Here is a 24,732-nt window from a genome sequence, read left to right as displayed (position 1 = left end):
GTCAAGATCAATCTATTAATCAACCATCCTTCTTTTCATTCATTGTTTTTGAGTATTCCCCATCTCAGATGAAAGCAAGAGCATCTTTCTAGTTGCCTAAAACTTGAGAATCATCTGACTTCTTCCTCTTCTTTGACCCAGTTTTCAATTTATAACAAACTCTTGTGGATTTAGGTATGTAAGATATCTTTTAAGTGTTTCCCTGATGATCCAGTGGTAGATTCTGAGCTCCCAATGCAGGGGGCCCAGGTTTGATCCATGGTTAGGGACCTAGATCCCACATGCCACAAGTAAAGATTCCCCATGCCCAGCTAGATTCTGCCTTTTGCAACAAAGGTTCCTTGTGTTGAAACTGAGGTAGCATAGGCAAATAAAAAAAATAAATATTAAAAAGAATATATCTTTTAATACTATCCTCCTTCTATATTACAAGTTTTACAAATGCAGAAAATAGAGGAATACCTTTTCTTTTTGCATTACAAAACATTGATTGTCCCTATATGTTCATTGGTGGTAATGGTTTAATGACTAAGTCATGTCCAACTCTTATGACCCTATGGGCAGGGGCCCACTAGGCTCCTCTGCCCATAGGATTTCCCAGGCAAGAATACTGGAGTGGGTTGCCATTTCCTTCTCCACGGGATCTTTCCCATTAGGATTGACCTGCATCTCCTGCAATGCAGGTGGATTCTTTACCATCTTTCTAATAGCTTATTTTTCGAAGTTACCCTTTACATTTCACCTACAACATCTAAAATCTGTATTTTATATGGTCAGTATTTAACGAATTACTGGCTTGCCCTAAAATAAAGTTAATAAGACATTAATTGCCTTCTAATCATAATTATGATTTTTAGTTGGATATGGTGCTTCTCCATTGATACTTGTGACATAACAGAAAATGTAAGTGTATAACTTTAAGTATACATAACCATATCAAATTAACTTTGATCATCACTTATATTGCTAAGACATACCAGTGATAATACTTAAGACTTTGGAAAAATGTGGCCACTTAATGGAAACTGTGTCATTTATTTCAACATAGTATTTTAGTATCCTAATGGTATCTATTGTACAATATGTGCATTGTATAATATGAGGAGCTAAAAGCACATGGCGAATTAAGTAGCCTTCTCTTTTCAAAAACAGTTAGCTTATATTAAATCTTGACTTTAAAGAGATATTAGCATTTAGTTCAAAGTAATAGGATTTTAGAAGCTGCCTTCCATTCTACTTCCATGGGAAATATTAGCAATGCAGATGGGGCACCCCATTTATATTTGAGTTTATTATGGGTGTAAGTATGTAAGGAATTGTCTACTTTAAATAACAAAATAAATATTTTAGAGAAATTTATTTTTTTCTAATTTTATTTTATTTTTAAACTTTACATAATTGTATTAGTTTTGCCAAATATCAAAATGAATCCGCCACAGGTATACATGTGTTCCCCATCCTGAACCCTCCTCTCTCCTCCCTCCCCATACCATCCCTCTGGGTCGTCCCAGTGCACTAGCCCCAAGCATATGTGAATGTCATCAAAATACTTATAACTAATACATGTCTGTCCAGATAGGTGGGGGTGGTATACCCTGCAAACTTATTTCACCGATGGATCCAGGAAAGTTATTTATTTTCAGTTTCTTCAGCCTTTTCTTATTTCAGGGATAAGGTGGATGACTACCAAGTTTTTTACATGTGGAGTTGAAAACCTCTATAATGAGGGAAAAATTTTGTCATTGCTACTATTTGGGCTTCCCTCATAGCTCAGTTGATAAAGAATCCACCTGCAATGCAGGAGAACCTGGTTCGATTCCTGGGTTGGGAAGATCCACTGGAGAAGGGATAGGCTACCCACTCCAGTATTCTTGGGCTTCCCTTGTGGCTCAGCTGGTAAAGAATCCTCTATATTTTCGAATAAGGGAAAATTTTTCTCATTGCTATTATTTACAATTATTAACCACCATCTAAAAATGGACTGAAATGCAACCAGACAGATGAGTGTGGTATGTATATACAATAGAATACTACTCAGCTATAAAAAAAAGAGCACATTCAAGTTAGTCCTAACAAGATGAATGAATCTAGATCCTATTATACAAAGTGAAGTAAGTCAGAAAAAGAAAGACAAATATTGTATATTAACACATGCATATGGAATCTAGAAAGACTGCTGATGAACCTATTTGCAGGGTAGCAATGGAGATGCAGACATAGATAACAGACTTATGGACACAGTGGGGAAAAGACAGTGGCACAAATTGAGAGAGTAGCATGGAAACATATACATTACCATATGTTAAAATAGATAGGAAATGAGAATTTGCTGTGTGAAACAGGAAGCTCAACCCAGTGGTCTCTGATAATCTAGAGGGGTGGGATAGGTTGGGAGATGGAAGGGCAGTTCAGGAGGGTGGAGGACACATGTATACCTATGGCTGATTGATGTTGATGTGTGACAGAGACCAATACAATATTATGAAGCAATAGTCCTCCAATAATTGTATTTTGTTCTATACTTCTCAATATTGTACAATTATAACCTTTGATAATTAAAAAAGAAATTCTTAAAGCAAAAATAAATAAAATGGACTGAAGTGGGGAGAGCTAACAAAGCAAGAAAACCAAAAGACGATAGTTAAAACGTAGACAAGGACTATTCAAGGCAGTTACAGTAGAAAGGAAAAGCGATATATTAGAAGAATAGAGTATATGATACATATATTTCAAAAACAGTAAAAACTGCACATATTTAAAAAATATGTTAGGGATATTTGGCAATAGAATGTATTGTCCAAAGATTGATTCTCTACCTTCTTCCATCTGATTCTGTGTGACAAGGAGCTGACTCCTTTGGGATGCTCCAAGAAGTCCCTTTGCATTTTTGTTCCTAGTTGACTTCAGCCAATGGGAGGTTCAGTAAGAGATAAGAATGGGAATGAATGTGTGGAGAGTAAAGCTGAGATATCTCTTCCTTGGAGTTTCCTTCTTCAGAACCTTTTATAAAAGGTCACACTTCTATTTTATTAATATCAATCCTACCTCATAGTGACATTACACATTCTCCTCTCTGGTTCCTGGGAACACCCTTGCCCCATAAGTCTTTGGAATAATAGCAACCAGCTCCATATAACTGTGTTCAGGATGCTTCTTGTTGATCTTTTTATCCTGTTTTATTCACCTATGCTTTGTCTGTCTGTTTCATTCATCCTAATTAGTCTTTTTGAGTTTACCCTGTGTCTCTTGCTGGGATGATTAACTGAATAACATCTTGCTTAGCTTCTACCACACACACAAAAGCAATCAGTTAATGTTACATTTGCTTTATTTCTTTTATGAGAGAGAAGGATTGAGAAAAGTAAGAAAAGATATAAGGGCCTGTGTTATTTTAATTCTGGTGCCATAACCATACTAAGTCCAATACCTAATTGGGAAATGTCAGAAATATAAGAAAGTTTGGATAATGAGTAAAGTGTGGGACATGATGACAAATTTAATAGACAGGGAGTCTACATAATATATACCTGAAAAGGTCTGATAGACTGTTGGAAATACAGGCTGGAGAAATGATTTGTTGAGATTTATATTTTGGATTAGCTCAAAGTTATAATAGATGAGACTGTGTATAGTAAAAGGAACCCAAGAGGAGCTTAGAAAGTAATGCCATATTTGTAATGGTTAGAGGGAAGCTAAGAGCCCAATGTGCAGACAGGGTGAAAGAGAGGGAAGTGAAGGCAGGTGGTTCAATGTCAAATGACAAAAGTGTTGTTTTGTTTTGTTTATTTTTAAATGTCTATGGTTTTGAACGTTGCTAACCTTTTTAGACTATCAAGAACTAAGAGGACATTGAATGTTAATAGTTAGCAATGATTGTGTGTTTTCAAACAATTTGAAAAAGTGTTTCTCAATTTTCCTACCCAAATGCCCAAATAACAAAGGAAAATAAGCTATTTGGGTGTGTAGGTAAATGATGATATTACTCCATCATATCCTCTTACTAACTGTATAAGATTATCTCACATTTGAAAATATATATATTTTGTTTTATAAAATGATAATATATTTTAACTGTCTTTGCTTCCTAGGATGTCCATAACAAATTATCACAAACTGGGTGACTTCAGTTCAGTTCAGATCAGTCACTCAATCGTGTCTGACTCTTTGTGACCCCATGAATTTCAGCACCCCAGGCCTCCCTGTCCATCACTTACTCCCGGAGTTCACTCAAACTCATGTCCATCGAGTCGGTGATGCCATCCAGCCATCTCATCCTCTGTCGTCCCCTTCTCCTCCTGCCCCCAATCCCTCCCAGCATTAGAGTCTTTTCCAATGAGTCAACTTTTCGCATGAGGTGGCCAAAGTACCGGAGTTTCAGCTTTAGCATCAGTCCTTCCAAAGAACACCCAGGTCTGAACAGTCCTTCCAAAGAACACCCAGGTCTGATCTCCTTTAGGATGGACTGGTTAGATCTCCTTGCAGTCCAAGGGACTCTCAAGAGTCTTCTCCAACACCACAGTTCAAAAGCATCAATTCTTCAGTGCTCAGCTTTCTTCACAGTCCAACTTTCACATCCATACATGACCACTGGAAAAACCATAGCCTAGACTAGACGGACCTTTGTTGGCAAAGTAATGTCTCTGCTTTTGAATATGCTATCTAGGTTGGTCATAACTTTTCTTCCAAGGAGTATGCATCTTTTAATTTCATGGAAATAATTACCATCTGCAGTGATTTTGGAGCCCAGAAAAATAGAGTCTGACACTGTTTCCACTGTTTCCCCATCTATTTCCCATGAAGTGATGGGACCAGATGCCATGATCTTCATTTTCTGAATGTTGAGCTTTAAGCCAACTTTTTCACTCTCCTCTTTCACTTTCATCAAGAGGCTTTTTAGTTCCTCTTCACATTCTGCCATAGGGTGGTGTCATCTGCACATCTGAGGTTATTAATATTTCTCCCAGCAATCTTGATTCCAGCTTGTGCTTCTCCCAACCCAGCATTTCTCATGATGTACTCTGCATGTACGTTAAATAAGCAGGGTGACAATATACAGCCTTGACGTACTCCTTTTCCTATTTGGAACCAGTCTGTTGTTCCATGTCCAGTTCTAAATGTTGCTTTCTGACCTGCATATAGGTTTCTCAAGAGACAGGTCAGGTGGTCTGGTATTCCCATCTCTTTCAGAATTTTCCACAGTTTATTGTGATCTACACAGTCAAAGGCTTTGGCATAGTCAATAAAGTAGAAACAGATGTTTTTCTGGAATGCTCTTGCTTTTTCCACGATCCAGCAGATGTTGGCAATTTGATCTCTGGTTCCTCTGCCTTTTCTAAAACCAACTTGAACATCTGGAAGTTCACGGTTTACATATTGCTGAAGCCTGGCTTGGAGAATTTTGAGCATTACTTTACTAGCATGTGAGATGAGTGCAACTGTGCGGCGGTTTGAGCATTCTTTGGCATTGCCTTTCTTTGGGATTGGAATGAAAACTGACCTTTTCCAGTCCTGTGGCCACTGCTGAGTTTTCCAAATTTGCTGGCATATTGAGTGCAGCACTTTCACAGCATCATCTTTTAGGATTTGAAATAGTTCAACTGGACAGAAATATGTTCTTTCCCATTCTGGTGGTAAGCAGTTGGAAGTCAAGGTGTTGGCAAGATCAGTTACTTCTGAAGGCTCTGAGAAAGAAAACATCCCCTGCCTCTCTCCAATTTCTGGTCATTGCTGGCAATCCTTGACTTGTAGTAAGTCACTCCAATTTGTTTTCTTCTTCACAATGAAGGAAACTTATCTGTGTCTTCTTGGTTATTAGTCTTTGTACTTATGGTCTAGCCTAATTTAGTCTTATCTCATCTTAACCTAGTTGTATCTCAGTTCAGTTCGGTTGCTCAGTCGTTCCTGACTTCTTGTGACCCCATGGACTGCAGCACGCCAAGCTTCACCGTCCATCACCAACTTCTGGAGCTTGCTCAAACTCATGTCCATTGAGTCATTGATGCCATCCAACCAGCTCATCCTCTGTCGTCCCTTCTCCTCCTGCCTTCAATCTTTTCGAGCATCAGGGTCTTTTCCAGTGAGTCAGTTCTTTGCATCAGGTGGCCCAAATATTGGAGTTTCAGCCTCAGCATCAGCCCATCCAATGAATATTCAGGATTGATTTCCTTTAGGATGGACTGGTTGGATCTCCTTGCAGTCCAAGGACTCTCAAGAGTCTTCTCCAACACCACAGTTCAAAAGCATCAGTTCTTTGGTGCTCAGCTTTCTTTATGGTCCAGCTCTCACATCAGTACATGACTACTTGAAAAACCATAGTTTTCTCTAGATGGACCTTTGTCAGCTAAGTAATGTCTCTGCTTTTAATATACTTTTTAGGTTGCTTATAGCTTTTCTTCCAAGGAGCAATGTCTTTTAATTTCATGGCTGCAGTTACCATCTTCAGTGATTTTGAAGCCTAAGAAAATAAAGTCTGTCACTGTTTCCATTGTTTCCCCATGTTGTATCTACAAAGGCTTAAATCCCAAATAAGGTAGATAAGGATTTTGAAAGGTATTATTAAACCCATTGAAGAGTGAAAAGCAAAAGTGTTAGTCATTCATTTATGTCCAACTCTTTCCAACCCCATGGACCTGCCAGGTTTCTGTATCTATGGAATTCTCCAGGCAAAAATACTAGATATTATTAAAACCATTATCACTGCTTAATTAAACCAAGTTTTCTCCTAAAAATATGTTACATAAATTTAATGCTCTAATACAATTATCATTTTTACTTAGTCAATGGCTTGACATAACTCCAAGAGACATGTTTATGAATACTTCAGTAGGATAATCATAACTATATTTTATATAGTGGAAGATGAGCCAGGATGGTTTATGTGAACCAGCTTTCAAAGTGTTGAGGGATAATTATAACAAAATATTCATTTAGAGGAGACAAGTCTAGTGTTTTTGGTCAGTGACTTTGACAGAAGAATGATGGGAATAGGATGAATGTATCAAGGATTTTGTAAAGATAAAGGAGGGTTGCTTTTCGGAGGTGAGCCCTAAGAATATTTTCAGGAAGAATGGAGATATTTAACATAGAGAAATGTTATCAAACTAAGACAAAATTGATAATGTCTTAAAAAAAAAAAAAGGTAGGAGGAGGCATATCAAGGATAAAAGTTCGGGAAAGGCCTCGAGCCCTTGGCAAAGCAGCTTTACTTCAGCGATGAAAAAAGGAGGAGGCCTATAGGGTCACCCTGGGAGAGAGAAGGGATGTGAGGGGAAATCCATTCAATTGTATTTTGTGGAAGCTTGGATGCCAACTTCTCGAGAAATTATAAACACTTTAAAAAAATAATCTGTTGTAATGATTTATGACTTACTGCTGGCCTTCCTGCTGAATGAAAAGTAAATAAAACAGGAAAGCATGGCATTTTGAATTAAGTAGTGGATTTTGTTGACTTGTTTGAAGAAAAATAGTCTAATATCTGTACCAGGGAATATGTTTTCTTTAATGTTTAAAATTTGGAGACAGTTACTAGTTTTAAGGAAAAAAAATAATAATTCCTCTGAAATTGTACAGGAATGTGGTCATTATAGTCTCCCAGCTGAAAGCTTTCTCTTTGATTAACAGCAAATAGTGTTCTTGTTTAGGGCCTGTAAAGCAATTCTAATGATCTGAATAAGCCTGGAGGCCCTCCAAAGGCTCTATGAGGAAAACTAATTGAAGATTCACTGTCCTTGGAATTTACTGCTATTGGCACTTAATAGCTCAGACAAATTCTCCCTCATATGTTAATAAATTACTGTGGCATTTTAACGCTTTTCTCTTCTCTCCTCTTCTCTTCAGTATTGTTCTTATGTCATCACAATTATATCCCTATTTATACAATTCCACATACCACCTATAGCTACCTATTTTCCATTTAATTCATAGGAATTTTGAGGGATTATAAATTTAACTTTAGCATTTGCCTTTCTGTATTATCACATAATATTCACTGTTAACTGGCAGTTGTTTTATTCTTATTTAATTATATGGTTCCAAGTTGGGATTCTCTTAAGGAGAATCAATTTGGCATTACAAATAGAAATGGGAGATATACACAGTAGCATTCAGAAAGACCTAAATTATGTTCTGTCCTACTGGCAATGTGGTTATGTGCCTTCTCACTGCTGCCTTCTTCTCCCAGATTATTGAAATTTAAAGACTAGAATAAGATAAAGAACTGCTGCTCCTCACAAATTAATTTGCTATGAACATTTTGTGGATCTGCTTTCATTAACTCAAGTCCTACATATATTTTGCTTTTTCTTGAGCACTCTATAGCTGTGTAAAAGATACACCACAATTTGCACCAGAATTTAAGGCAGCCGTGTTAACCCAATGACTACAGAACAGTCACATATTAAAATAATTACCACATCCTAAACAGACATGGTCAGTACTGCTCCATTTATGCATTAGTCTGCTTGCCTGCTGGAGAAGGCAATGGCACCCCACTCCAGTACTCTTGCCTGGAAAATCCCATGGACGGAGGAGCCTGGAAGGCTGCAGTCCATGGGGTCATGAAGAGTCGGATGCGACTGAGCGACTTCACTTTCACTTTTCACTTTCATGCATTGGAGAAGGAAATGGCAACCCACTCCAGTGTTCTTGCCTGGAGAATCCCAGGGACGGGGGAGCCTGGTGGGCTGCCGTCTATGGGGTCGCACAGAGTCAGACATGACTGAAGCGACTTAGCTGCAGCAGCAGCAGCAGCTGCTTGCCTGCATGCTAAGTAGTTTCACTCATGTAGAACTCTTTGTGACCTATGGACTGTAGCCCATTAGGCCCTGTGTCCATGGGATTCTCCAGGCAAGAACACTGGCGTGGGTTGCCATGCCCTTTTTCAGGGTATCTTCCAGACTCAAGGATTGAACTCGTGTTTCTTATGTCTCCTACACTGGCAGGAGGGTTCTTTTCTACTAGTGCCAGCTGGGACACCCAATGCATTAGTCTAGACATGTGCATTTTTTTATGCTTGTGAGGAATATTGAGAAGGCAAAGGCATTGAAATAAATAATAATCAGGCAGGCCATAGGTTCAAACCTGTAGCTTATATATTATAGTTCAGTTTCTTGGTGAAAGGCAATACATTTGAGTAGGCAAAATGCAGGCATAGTGCAGCTGAATACATCTTGAAAAAGGAATGTTGGGCTCAGATCCCCTTTAATTCATTGGCTGAATAAAAGCAGAGAGGGAAATGGATAGTTGATATCCTGAGTGACCAGTTCAAAGGCTGAAACAGATATCTGTTTGAAGGTACACTATTAGCCTTCTGGTGATTAGAAGCTCTATGACCAGGGCCATTCATGAAGAGAATAAAATATTTAAAAATGCCATTAAGTAGTTTGTCAGATTTATATTCAACACAATTTATTTAAATCTACACAGCTATTTGGAAACTACACATTTTTGAGAGTGTAGCCTTCATTCTAGTTTCTGACTCAAGACTTTTAAGCTGAGTGTTTTTGCATGACCTTTCTCATTTTGATAAGAACAGTTTAAGAAATAGGCTGATTTCTGCCTAATCAGCAGGGAGGTTGAAAAATCACTCCTGCAGTTTCTTCAGACATTTATTTATGGGATTTACTACTGGTAGATAAAGATCCATGAGGATGGGGAAATCTATGCATGGAGTTTGAAGAGTGGATAACAAGACAGATACACTATCTAGTTAATTTTATTTAAACCCAAGCTTTAAAGTGAAATGAAACATTGAACTAGGGTTTGGAATATAGAAGATATAAAGGCTCATGCAGTTTCAGAACTGTTGAGTCTCTGACTGGTCCATGATAGAGGATCTTGCATTTAACCTTGTAGATCCTTTGCCTGTAGAAGATGCACTATAAGTATGGCAAAAACCACTACAATATTGTGAAGTAATTAGCCACCAATTAAAATAAATAAATTAATTTAAAAAAAAACCACATAGCTTTTAAAACAGATATCTGTGTGTTCCTCCACTTACCTGTGAGTTTGATACTCACTCAGGTCACTGATTCCTATTGTTAATGAGTTTTTAATCCCCTATACATGTTAGGGAACACATGCTTATTACATATTTAATTTTTGTATTAATAAATTGTTATTTTCTTAAAATATTAAAAAATCTCAGCAATAAAATGTTTGTGTATTGGAAAATCCAATGATTTGCAGGCTATAGATTCAACAGTAGATCCCATTCAGAATTTTGTCAGGCATTTTATAGAAATTGGCAAGCTGATTGTAAAGCTATTTGCAAAAAGGAATAATCTTCAACTGACAGTATAGTCGTGATGGGGAGAAAGTTAAGTACTTTAACTTAATTAAAATTTTAATTTCTGAGTTGATTCTTAAAATATAATCTCAATAGTGATATTCTATAAAAATAAACAGAATAAAGAAAAACAATGGAGTCTAAAAATAGGCTTATACATATATTGTCAATTGTTTTGAAAATCGGTGCCCAGATAATGTGTAAATGAAAGAACATGTTTTTCAGTGTTTCTGCAAAAATGTGTTATGTATCAGTTCAGTTCAGTTGCTCAGTTGTGTCCCACTCTTTGTGACCCCATGAATCACAGCACGCCAGGCCTCCCTGTCCATCACCAACTCCTGGAGTTCACTCAGACTCACGTCCATTGAGTCGGTGATGCCATCCAGCCATCTCATCCTCTGTTGTCCCCTTCTCCTCCTGCCCCCAATCCCTCCCAGCATCAGAGTCTTTTCCAATGAGTCAACTCTTCGCATGAGGTGGTCAAAGTACTGGAGTTTCAGCTTTAGCATCAGTCCTTCCAAAGAAATCCCAGGGCTGATCTCCTTCAGAATGGACTGGTTGGATCTCCTTGCAGTCCAAGGGACTCTCAAGAGTCTTCTCCAACACCACAGTTCAAAAGCATCAACTCTTCAGCATTCAGCCTTCTTCACAGTCCAACTCTCACATCCATACATGACCACAGGAAAAACCATAGCCTTGACTAGACGGACCTTTGTTGGCAAAGTAATGTCTCTGCTTTTCAATATGCTATCTAGGTTGGTCATAACTTTCCTTCCAAGGAGTAGGCGTCTTTTAATCTCATGGCTACAGTCACCATCTGCAGTGATTTTGGAGCCCAAAAAGATAAAGTCTGACACTGTTTCCACTGGTTCCCCATCTATTTCCCATGAAGTGATGGGACCAGATGCCATGATCTTCGTTTTCTGAATGTTGAGTTTTAAGCCAACTTTTTCACTCTCCACTTTCACCTTCATCAAGAGGCTTTTTAGTTCCTTTTCACTTTCTTCCATAAGGGTGGTGTCATCCTCATATCTGAGCTTATTGATATTTCTCCCGGCAATCTTGATTCCAGCTTGTGTTTCTTCCAGTCCAGTGTTTCTCATGATGTACTCTGCATAGAAGTTAAATAAGCAGGGTGATAATATACAGCCTTGACATACTCCTTTTCCTATTTGGAACCAGTCTGTTGTTCCATGTCCAGTTCTAACTGTTGCTTCCGGACCTGCATACAGATTTCTCAAGAGGCAGGTCAGGTGATCTGGTATTCCCATTTCTTTCAGAATTTTCCACAGTTTATTGTGATCCACACAGTCAAAGGCTGTGTTATGTATATGAAACATAAAAAATATGAGTTTCAACTCGTATCACACCATACCAAAAATGAATTTGATTTTTAAAAATTTTCACCTGACTTTATACTACAAAACTACAGTCATCAAAACAGTATGGTACTGGCACAAAAACAAAAATACACACAAATGGAACAAGACAGAAAGCCCATAGAAAAACTTACACTCCAAGTGACACCTTATCTTTGACAAAGGAGGTGGAATATATAATGGAGAAAAGACAGCCTTTTCAACAAGTGATGCTGGGAAAACTGGACATCTACATGCAAAAGTATGAAACTAGAACACTTCCTAAAACTATAGACAAATATAAACTTGAAATGAATTAAAGATTTAAATGTAAGGTAAGAAACTATAAAGCTCCTAGAGGAAAACATAAGAAGTATACTCCTTGACATAAATCACAGCAAGATCCTCTGTGACCCACCTCCTAGCATAATGGATATAAAAACAAAATTAAAAAATTGGACCTAATTAAACTTAAAATCTTTTGCACAGAAAAGAAAACAATAAACAAGATTAAAAGATAAACCTCTGAATGGGAGAAAATAATTATAAAAGAAACAACTGACAAAAGATTAATCTCATAAATATAAACAATTCATACAGCTCAATATCAGGAAAACAAACAGCTTGATCAAAAAGTAAGCAGAAGACCTAAGCAGACATTTCTCCAAAGAAGGCATACAAATGTCCAATAAACACATGAGAAGATGGTCAACATCACTAATTATTACAGAAACACAAATTAAAACTACAATGAGGTATCATCTCACATCAGTCAAAATGGCCATCATCAAAAAATCTACAAACAATAAATACCGGAGAGAATGTGGAAAAAAGGGAATCCTCCTACACTGTTTGGGGGAATGTAAACTGATACAGCTATTATGTAGTAAAATATGGAGAATCCTTAAAAAACTAACAGTAAGTCTACCATATGACCCAGCAACTGCCATTTACTTCTCCAGGGAATCTTCCCGACTTAGGAATCAAACCCATGTCTCCCACATTGCAGGCAGATGTTTTCCTGACTGAGCTACACAGGAAGTCCACTAATGGGCATATAGCAGAGAAAACCATAATTGAAAAAGACACACGTACCCCAGTGTTCATAGCAGCACTGTTTAAAATAGGCAGGACTTGGAAATAACCTAGAAGCCCATCAACAGATGAATAGATAAAGATGTGGTACATATATATAATGGAATATTAGCCATAAAAAAGAACAAATTTGAGTCAGTTCTAGTGAGATGGATAAAACTAGAGCCTGTTATACAGAAGGAAGTAAGTCTGAAAGAGAAAAACAAATATATTGACACACACATGGAATCAAAAAAAATGTATTGATGAACCTATTTGCAGAGAAGGAATGGGGACACAGATGTAGAGAATCAACTTGTGGACACAGTGGGGGAGGGAATGGGAAGAATGGAGAAAGTATCAACATGTATACACTATCAGAGGTAAAATGGATAGCTGGTGAGAAGTTGCTGTGTAGGGCAGGGAGTCCAGTCTGACGCTCTGTGATGACCTGGAGGGAGGAGTAGAGGGAGGGGAGGGAAGATAGGGATGGAGGGGATGTATCTATAATTATGGCTGACTAGCAATATTGTATGGCAGAAAATAACACGTTGTAAAAATTGAAAATATGCAGATTTAAATAAAAGATAGAAAAATTGTGTATTAATATTTATAAAGATTCTGGAAGAAAATATAAAAGACAATGTCCATGATTTTGAAGCAGGCAAAAAAATTCTTAAAAATATTCACTACATAAAAAAAAATAGCAATAAGTTGGATTTCATTGTTAAAACAAAACAAGCAAACAACTCTTCTTTTTGAGAAATCACACACAAAAAATGAAAGATACGTTTGCTGAGACTATTTTCAATACATCTCACAAGACCTGTGTCCAGATAACTATTGCAACAATACAGAGAGACAAATCTCAAAAATATGTAAGAGATCAGAGCAGTTACTTTGTAAGAGTGTGTATGCAAATAACTGATAAATGACTATTGACAACTCTATTCATCAGCAAAATGGAAATAATTCCAAATTTAGACAGTACTACCCCACCACTACAATGGTCAAAATTAAAGAGATCAACATTACCAAATGGTGACAAGTTTATGGAGCAACTGGGCCTTTCATACGTTGGGACTGTGATATAATATGTTACCAACACCAAGGCCCACTTCCTGGGCATGTGACCTATGCAGTTGCATATGACAGAGCTCTAACTCAAAAGAATTTTGTGCTTGACTTAAATTCTGCTGTCATCTTGAAATTCTTAATTTTTGAACTGGAGAGTCTCAAAGTCACTTTGTACTGGTCCCCATGAATTACATAATGCATCCATAGATTCAAAGAATAAAAGTGCAAATCAGAAAAATAGAGTAACATTATTTGAAGGTGGCTTTTGAGATTGTGGCAACCCACTCCAGTATTCCTGTCTAGAGAATTCCATGGACAGAGGAGCCTGGAAGTCTACAGTCCATGGGGTTGCAAAGAACTGGACACAATTAAGCAATTAACATTTTTGAAATTGTGTGAGATGTATGGGTGCACATGTACGTACTGTGTCTTCAAAGCTTAAACTTAAAATGCACAGTGAGAAGCACTGCTTCTATAATTATTTTTAATATATGTTTCTTAAGCATGTATTAGGCAGAGTGCAGTTCCAAGACAGCCATTTTGTGTGTACACGTTCTAGATCATAGGTTGGCAAACTGTAATTTGTTTTGCCAAGTTTGATTGGGAGGTTGCTTTTATATGGCCTCAAAACTGAATCTTTTTAAGCTTTTTTTTTTTTCCTGTTTTTGTGAGAACACCTGAAATCTACTCTTTCAGGAAAATTTCCAGTATACTGTATAGTTTATAATCATTATGTTTTACATTCAGTCTCTAGACTTATTCATTCTACACAAATGTAATTTTAGAAACTTAGACCAATATCCCTACCCTGGAACCCACTGTTTTACTGTTTCTATATGTTAGACTTTTTTAGATTCTACATATCAAAGCATAAAATATAAAATTTGAAAAAGTTTTCTTTCTGTATGACTTTTCTCATGTAGCGTTTGATCCTCCAGGTTTATCCATGTTGTCAAAAGTGACAGGATATTCTTTTTTAGAACTGAATAGTATCTCATTATGTTTTTTTTTTTTTTTTGGTAATCTGAAAATTTTAATTTCTTTTAATCTTATATTTAAAAACAACATAAGATATTTTACAATCTCTTATACAGATATTCACAAATTCAAACCATTTACTGGGTTCACACTAGCTGTCAATCCACACAGGGTTTTTACTGGTATTCAGCGAGTCTCGGCTTGTATATTTTATGTCTAGATTGTCTCTGTATCTTGGCTAGTGGGAATAATGTGGCAATGAGCATGGGATTGCTGAATTATAATGTAGTTCTACTTTTTCAGGAAATTCCATTCTGTTTCCCATAATGGCCATTATCAATTTGCATTCACACCGATGGTGTTCAAGAGTTCCCTTTTCTCTATATCCTTGCTGACACTTGTTCTCTTTTATCTTTTTTTATAATAGCCATTCTGAAAGACTTATATAAAACAAAAAGAATAAGAATATATTACAGTCATAAGTAGTCTGCAAATCCTAAACTTCTTAATATCCAGTCCTTTAGAACAAAAAGGGAAGTTGGCTAACTTCCGGTTTAAATAGTCATTATGTAGCAGAGAGAGAGCAACACCTGTGGAAAAGCAATCTGTGTAGTGACATGGTTTTGGCTTTAGTGTTGGGCCCATTGTGCTTTGAGTTCTAGCTCAGTCACCTAATAGCTGTGTAAATTTGGGAATGATATTTCATATTTTGCTTAAAGTAGGGCTGAGTATATCTTCCTCCAGGGGCAATCAAGGGTGATTCCATTGAAATCTGGATGCAAAGAACCTAGTCCATAATCATCATTATCGTATGCTGTCCACGCTTTTTTTCCCCCCATAGAGACTGAGCAGTTTTGAGACTTGTTGGCATAGAAAGTTTTGAGCAGTGGCAGCCAAAGAAAAGGGATTAGTTAAGCAGTGAGATGTGGCAGGATATATATTTTCAACTGTCCAAAACTTGGCTGAATACAATTCAACATGCAGTCCTAAAAAACCTGTCTGGATCTTCCCTGGCTGCATTTGGAAACCAATACTCAAAAGTTTTTCCCCTTTCTTCTGAATAGAGACAGTGAGATGTTACCATGGCGAAGGAAAATAAAAGCCAGTGCTTTGGTAACAGATCTTTGCTAGAAGCATTATAAAGTATGGTAAGTTATTATGTTGTTTCAAGATGTCAGTGCATTAACCCAGGGAGTTTAGAAAATCTGAAAATAGAACCATACAAAGTAATATTCAGCGTGCTAAGCATGGGATTTAACTATTAACAATGGCAGGGTTTTCTGTCTCTTTCATTCTCTTTTTTGGCAGTATTATTCTTCCTTTTTAACTGAACTTTGATTTTTCTTTTTTTCTACAAAGGTCATTGTTGTATATTTATGTAGAAATCAAATGTGTTTTTTTTTTTTTTCAATAACAATGTTCTGACCTCCCAAGGGGAAAAAAAAAAAAAAAAACAACATATCCTCTAAATGCCATGATGACTTTGTTTTGCTTTTGTTTTGATCTCTGGTATCTCTGCTAATATCTGTGACCTTGTGTGCTACTTTGCTTTTTGTTTTGTTTGCTTCTTTTTTATCATTGTTCTAACAGTAATTGTAGACATACTGATTGTGAAATGTAGTGTCCTGAAATTTATCGAGTGGTTTTATAACTTTATTTGATTCCTGCAGTAGAGACTTCAAGGAAAAAAAAAAAACAGGGATAATAATTCAAGATTTTTAATCTCATACTGATGTAAGTAAGGCCAAAATAGCTTTTGCATCTGTGTACTCATTTGAATCATATATTAGTCTGTGGCTCATTGACTGACAATATGATGGCTTACAAAAATCCTTTAACTGATTGTGTTTGCTTTAGATCTGCTTTTTGACACTCCTTATATTTCTCCCTTATCATTAGGGCAGTGTATTGAAATTTATTCCTTGTGTGTATGAATGGCTCATATTTCATAATGAAAGACAGGAATGTTTCTACCATTAAAGAAGGGACAAGATGAAGGAAATCATGTTCTAAAAATTATTCATAGCTCTGAGAAATTCATCATTTAGAAACAGATACATTTGTTTTCAATTAAATTTGCCAATAAATACCACAGTTTAACACAGTTTACATTACATTCTTAATATACTAAAATTTAAGTTTTATATAACTTCATGATTAAGACGTATTTAATGAGAACTATAAGATTAATTTGGAGAAGGAAATGGCAACCCACTCTAGTCTTCTTGCCTGGGAAATCCACGGACGGAGGAGTCTGGCAGGCTACAGTCCATGGGTTCATAGAGTCAGAAACGACTGAACACAAATATACACACAAACACACACACGATTCATTTCATTTCAGTTCAGTCACTCAGTCGTGTCCGACTCTTTGGGACCCCATGAATTGAAGCACGCTAGGCCTCCCTGTCCATCACTAACTCCCGGGGTTCACTCAAACTCATGTCCATCGAGTCGGTGATGCCATCCAGCCATCTCATCCTCTGGCGTCCCCTTCTCCTCCTGCCCTCAGTCCCTCCCAGCATCAGGGTCTTTTCCAATGAGTCAACTCTTCACGTGAGGTGGCCAAAGTCCTGGAGTTTCAGCTTTAGCATCAGTCTTTCCAAATAACACACAACACTGATCTCCTTTAGAATGGACTGGTTGGATCTCCTTGCAGTCCAAGGGACTCTCAAGAGTCTTCTCCAACACCACAGTTCAAATCATCAATTCTTCGGCACTCAGCTTTCTTCACAGTCCAACTCTCACATCCATACATGACCACAGGAAAAACCATAGCCTTGACTAGACGGACCTTTGTTGGCAATGTCTCTGCTTTTGAATATGCTATCTAGGTTGGTCATAACTTTCCTTCCAAGGAGTAAGTGTCTTTTAATTTCATGGCTGCAGTCACCATCTGCAGTGATTTTGGAGCCCAGAAAAATAAAGTCTGCCACTGTTTCCACTGTTTTCCCATCTATTTCCCATGAAGTGATGGGACCAGATGCCATGATCTTCATTTTCCGAATGTTGAGCTTTAAGCCAACTTTTTCACTCTCCTCTTTCACTCTCATCAAGAAGCTTTTTAGTTCCTCTTCACTTTCTGCTATAAGGGTGGTGTCACCTGCATATCTGAGGTTATTGATATTTCCCCTGGCAATCTTGATTCCAGCTTGTGCTTCTTCCAGCCCACACACAAGATTAATTGAACATTTTTTCAGATTATCATATTGAGTTATGTAGGTGCATGACTAGATGTATGATTAAATTTTTGAAATAACAAACAAGAAAGTGTGTAAAGAAGTGCACCACCATCTTATATCAGTTCAGTTTAGTCACTCAGTCATGTGCGACCCCATGGACTGCAGGATATCAGGCTTTCCTGTCCATTACCATCTTCCAGAGATTACTCAAGCTCATGTCCATCAAATCGGTGATGCCATTCAACTATCTCATCCTCTGTCGTCCCCTTCTTTTCCTGCTTTCAATCTTTCCCAATATCAGGATCTTTTCCAATGAGTCAGTCCTTCACATCAGATGGCCAATGTACTGGAGTTTCAGCTTCAGCATCAGTCCTTCCAATGAATATTCAGGATTGATTTTCTTTAGGATTGACTGTTTGGATTTCCTTGCAGTCCAAGGGATTCTCATGAGTCTTCTCCAACACCACAGATCAAATCATTAATTCTTTGGTGCTCAGCTTTCTTTATACTCCAACTCTCACATCCATACATGACTACTGGAAAAAGCATAGCTTTGACTAGACAAACCTTTGTTGGCAAAGTGATGCCTCTGCTTTTTACTATTCTGTCTAGGTTGGTCATAGCTTTTCTTCCAAGGAGCAAGCGTCTTTTAATTTCATGGATGCAGTCAACATCTACAATGATTTTGGAGACCAAGAAAATAAAGTGTGTCACTGTTTCCATTGTTTCCCCATCTATTTGCCATGAACTGATGGGACCGGCTGCCGTGATCTTAGTTTTCTGAATGTTGAGTTAAGCTGACCTTTTCACTCTCCTCTATAAATTTCATCAAGTGGATCTTTAGTTTTCGCTTTCTGCCAAAGGGAGGTGTCATCTACATATCTGAGGTTATTGATATTTTTCCCAGGAATCTTGATTCCAGCATGTGCTTCATCCATCCTGGCATTTCATATGATATACACTGCATGTAAGTTAAATAAACAGGGTGACAATATACAGCCTTGACATTCTCCTTTCCCAATTTGAAAGCATTCTGTTATTCCATGTCCAGTTTTAGCTGTTGCTTCTTAGTGAGTGAAGTCGCTCAGCTGTGTCCAACTCTTTGTGACCCCATGGACTGCAGCCTACCAGCGTTCTCTGTCCATGGGATTTTCCAGGCAAGAATACTGGAGTGGGTTGTCATTTCCTTCTCCAGGAGATATTCCCGACCCAGGGATTGAACCCAGATCTCCCGCATTGTAGGCAGACGCTTTACCATCTGAGCCAGCAGGAAAGTGCTTCTTAACCTGCATACAAATTTTTCAGGAGGTAAGTGAGGTGTATGGTATTCCTTTCTCTTGAAGAATTTCCCACAGTTTATTGTGACCCACACAGTCAAAGGATTTGGCATAGTCAATAAAGCAAAAGTAGATGTTTTTCTGGAACACTCTTATTTTTTCGATGATCCAACAGATGTTGGCAATTTGATCTCTGGTTCCTCTGCCTTTTCTAAAATCAATTTGAATATCTGGAAATTAATGATTCATGTACTGTTTAAGCCGGGCTTGGAGAATTTGGAGCATTACTTTACTAGCGTTTGAGATGACTGCAGTCGTGCGGTACTTACAACATTCTTTGTCATTGCCTTTCTTGGGGATTGGAATGAAAACTGACCTTTTCCGGTCCTGTGGCCACTGCTGAGTTTTCCGGATTTGCTGCCATTTGAATGTGGCACTTTCACAGCATCATCTTTTACGATTTGAAATAGCTCACCTGGAATTCCATCACCTCCACTAGCTTTGTTCGTAGTGATGCTTCCTAAGACCCACTTGACTTCACATTCCAGGATATCTACTCTAGGTGAGTGAGCACATCATTGTGGTTATCTGGGTCATGAAAATCTTTTTTTGTATAGTTCTGTATATTATTGCTACTTCGTCTTAATATCTTCTGCTTCTGTTAGGTCCATATCGTTTCTGTCCTTTACTGTGCCCATATATGCATGAAATGTTCCCTTGGTATATAATTATCTCTAGTCTTTCCCATTCTGTTGTTTTCCTCTATTTCTTTGCATTGATCACTGAGGAAGGCTTTCTTCTCTCTCTGTGCTATTCTTTGGACCTCTGCATTCAAATGGGTGTATCTTTCCTTTTCTCCTTTGCCTTTTGCTTCTCTTCTTTTCTCAACTCTTTGTAAGACCTCTTAAGACAACAATTTTGCCTTTTTGAATTTCTTTTTCTTGTGTAAGGTCTTAATCACTGCCTCTGTACAATGTCATGAACCTCTGTCCATAGTTCATCAGGCACTCTGTCTATCAGATCTAATCCATCAAATCTATTTCTCACTTCCACTGTATAATCATAAGGGATTTGATTTAGGTCATACCTGAATGGTCTAGTGGTTTTCCCTACTTTCTTCAATTTCAGTCTCAATTTGGCAATAAGGAGTTCATGATCTGAGCCACAGTCAGCTCCCCGTCTTCTTTTTGCTGACTGTATAGAGCTTCTCCATCTTTAGCTGCAAAGAATATAATCAATCTAATTTCAGTACCCACCGTCTGGTTTTGTCCATGTATAGTCTTCTCTTTTGTTGTTGGAATAGAGTGTTTGCTATGACCAGTGCATTCTCTTGGAAAACTCTGTTAGCCTTTGAAGTGTTTCATTTTGTACTCCAAGGCCAAATTTGCCTGTTTCTCCAGATGTTTCTTGACTTTCTACTTTTGCATTCCAGTCCCCTATAATTAAAAGGACATCTTTTTGGGGTGTTATTTCTAAAGGTCTTGTAGGTCTTCATAGAACCATTCAACTTCAGCTTCTTCAGTGTTACTGGATGGAACATACACTTGGATTACTGTGATATTGAATGGTTTACCTTGGAAACAAACAGAGATCATTCTATCATTTCTGGGACTGCATCCAAATACTGCATTTCAGACTATTTTGTTGACTATGAGGGCTACTCCATTTCTTCTAAGGGATTCTTGTCCACAGTAGTAGATATAATGGTCATCTGAGTTAAATTCATCCATTCTGGTCCATTTTAGTTCACTGATTCCAGAATGTCGATGTTCACTCTTGCCATCCCCTGTTTGACCACTTCCAATTTGCCTTGATTCATGGACCTAACATTCCAGGTTCCTATGCAATATTGCTCTACAGCTTTGGATTTTACTTCCATTATCAGTCACATCCACAGTTGGGTGTTGTTTTTGCTTTGGCTCCATCTCTTCATTTTTTCTGGAGTTATTTCTCCACTGATCTCCTGTAGCATATTGGACACCTACCCACCTGGGGAGTTCATCTTTCAGTGTCCTATGTTTTTGCCTTTTCATACTGTTCATGGGGTTCTCAAGGCAAGAATACTGAAGCGGTTTGCCATTTCCCTCTCCAGTGGACCACGTTTTGTCAGAACTCTCCACCATGACCTGTCCATCTGGGTGGCCCTACATGGCATGGCTCATAGTTTCAATGAATTAGAGAAGGCTGTGATCCATGTCATCAGTTTGGTTAGTTTTCTGTGAATGCAGTTTTCATTCAAGTCCTTTCAAAACTTAAAATCAGGATAGGTACTATTTCGTATTTCTAAATCATACTTTAAAATATAAATTATAAGATAATACTTAGGTCTTCTATAAAATTTTACACTTATATAAAAATGTTTACTTCATTAATACTGCTTTTTACACTGTGGATAAATGTATCATTCAGGAACCTATCATATTCCTACTACAGTTGTTTACAATGCTAGTCAGAGCATTTTAATTCATAGATAAACACTAGACCTTCCATACATATTTTGAAAATAACGTTTAAACACTAACAGTTAAGTATTGTCATCTCTTTTATCTGTGTTACAAATTTATTTATTAATTGCAATGAATCCAAAATATATTTTAATTTCATTTTGTAACAAAACCTGTATTAAGAAAGATAATCCAATACAAATTAAAATTATTGACTTGAATTTACATCATTTTACAATTATAACAATAGAGGAACAAATGTGTATATTTATAATATTCACATAAGCAGAAAATGTCAGTCTCTTTTTATAGCTTCAAGGTTCAGCCAAAAAGAAGTGGATATAAATCATATAATCTTCATTTCTAAAGTATTAGAATGGTGAAATTTAGTGTATTCATCTACCAGAATTTATTAAAACTGTCACATATAATCCTCAGAGAAATTTTGTTAAAAATTTTTGGGATAAAAATAAGTATGAGTGAACAGATTCTTTGTAGAACACTCACCATTATGATTGTATAAAAACATTGGTCTTTTATTTCATATGATGACAGGAGGTGAACAATAATCGTTGTTGTTGCCAGGGACATTGGAGCATTGGGAATAATTTCATCATCATTGCAATCAATTTAAGTTTACCAGAAAACCTTTCTTTCCTCTTCTTCCCACTTATTTTTCCCTTTTAGAGTTTTAGAACTTGTTAAAAGAATATTTTACAGTCTGGAATTTTACTACTATGTGTAATAACTTTTGAACTCCTTCATCATGCAAAATCCACAAATGTTGCAATTGTAGGAATTTCAACATAATAGCCCAAGACAATCAGTGTAGTTTTCTTTGTTCTACAGGTAAGAATTCTTGTAAAGTTAAAAACGCTGCTTTTACCATGAATTTATTTGTGGTCAGTTCAGTCGTTCAGTCATGTCCAACTCTTTGTGACCCCAGGAACCGCAGCACCGCAGGCTTCTCCGTCCATCACCAACTCACAGAGCTTGCTCAAACTCATGTCCATTGAGTTGGTGATGCCATCCAATCATCTCATCCTCTGTGATCCCCTTTTCCTCCTGCCTTCAATCTTTCCCAGCATCAGGGTCTTTACCAATGAGTTAGTTCTTCAGATCAGGTGGCCAAAGTATTGCAGTTGCAGCTTCAGCATTAGTCCATCCAATGAATATTTAGGACTGATTTCCTCTAGGATTGACTGGTTTGATCTCCTTGCAGTTGAAGTCAAGATTGAAATTCATGAAGATGTTATACACATGAAGATGTTACACCATCTGCAAGGAGGTCCCATTGTCATCATGTCTTTGTTCTACTCATAGGAATGATTTTAAATCTTTATATTAATGATGGCATTAATTTAAGAATTCATGAGTTCAGATTCATAAAATTCAACAGCAGTATTTTCTGTCCTTCCTGAACATGAGCACAATAGAGATACACTGGTCCATATGTTTCATGTTCCTAATGTCCCCTATCAGAGAACCTGGGAACACTGAGTATTAATATTCTGAGTTCTTGATATTTTCTTGATATGAAAATTTTAAGATACATCATTGCAGAAAAGGCTATTCAAAAGAAGTATTTATTTTGAAGTATCATGCTATGCAAGAAATTCCAAAATACACAGACAAGGCATAGTATCCACAGGAAAGATGCAAAGAAAAAACTTAAAGTTGGACACCAGACAGAGAAGAATAACACTTCATAAATATGGTAAAGAACTTAGCTGCCAATGCAGGAGGTATGGATTCTATCCCTGGGATGGGAAGATTCGCTGGAGAAGGAAATCTCAAACCACTCCAGTACTCTTGCCTGGGAAATCACATGGAGAGAGGAGCCTGACAACCTACGGTCCATGGGGTCACAAAATTGTCAGACCCACTTAGCAACTGAACAATGACAATGAAATGTTTTTTGATTGCTGACTTCCCTTATTTATTTGTTGGTTTGTTGTCACCAAAGACTCAGTGTACTCATTTTGATTCTCTATCCCATTTCATCCCCAATATTATTAGATTTGCTTTTAAAGTTTGTTTTTTATTCACCATTTCCTAGTCACTTATTGTTAGGGAATGTTCAGTTCAGTTCAGTCACTAAGTTGTGTCTGATTCTTTGTGACCCCATGGACTGCAGCACACCAGGTCTCCCTGTCCATTGCCAACTCTCGGAGTTTACTCAAACTCAAGTCCATTGAGTTGGTGATGCCATCCAACCATCTCATCCTCTGTTGTCCCCTTGTCTTCCTGCCTTCAATCTTTCCCAGCATCAGGGTCTTTTCAAATGAGTCCGTTCTTTGCATCAGGTGGCCAAAGTATTGGAGTTTCGGCTTCAACATCAGTCCTTCCAATGAACATTCAGGACTGACTTCCTTTAGGATGGACTGGTCGGATCTCCTTGCAGTCCAAGGGACTCTCAAGAGTCTTCTCCAACACCACAGTTCAAAAGCATCAATTCTTCAGACTCAGCATTCTTTACAGTACAACTCTCACATCCATACATGACTACTGGAAAAACTATAGCCTTGACGAGATGGACCTTTGTGGTAAAGTAATGTCTCTGCTTTTTAATATTCTGTCTAGGTTGGTCATAACTTTTCTTCCAAGGAACATGTGTCTTTTAATTTCATGGCTACAGTCACCATCTGCAGTGATTTTGGAGCCCCCCCAAATAAAGTCTGTCACTGTTTCCACTGTTTTCTCACCTATTTGCCATGAAGTAATGGGACCACATGCCATGATCTTGGTTTTTCTGAATGTTGAGTTTTAAGCCAACATTTTCACTCTCCTCTTTCATTTTCAAGAGGCTCTTTAGTTCTTTTTCCCTTTCTTCCATAAACTATCATCTGCATATCTGAGGTTATTGATATTTTCCCAGCAATTTTCATTCCAGTTTGTGCTTTATCCAGCCCAGCATTTCTCATGATGTACCCTCATATAAGTTAAATAAACAGGGTGACAATATACAGCCTTTATATACTCCTTTTCCTATTTGGAACCAGTCTGTTGTTCCATGTCCAGTTCTAACTGTTGCTTCCTGATCTGCTTACAGAT

The sequence above is a fragment of the Bos mutus genome, chromosome 9 (genome assembly GCF_027580195.1).
Source record: "Bos mutus isolate GX-2022 chromosome 9, NWIPB_WYAK_1.1, whole genome shotgun sequence".
NCBI lineage: Eukaryota > Metazoa > Chordata > Mammalia > Artiodactyla > Bovidae > Bos > Bos mutus.
Note: the sequence above shows the minus strand (reverse complement) of the source record.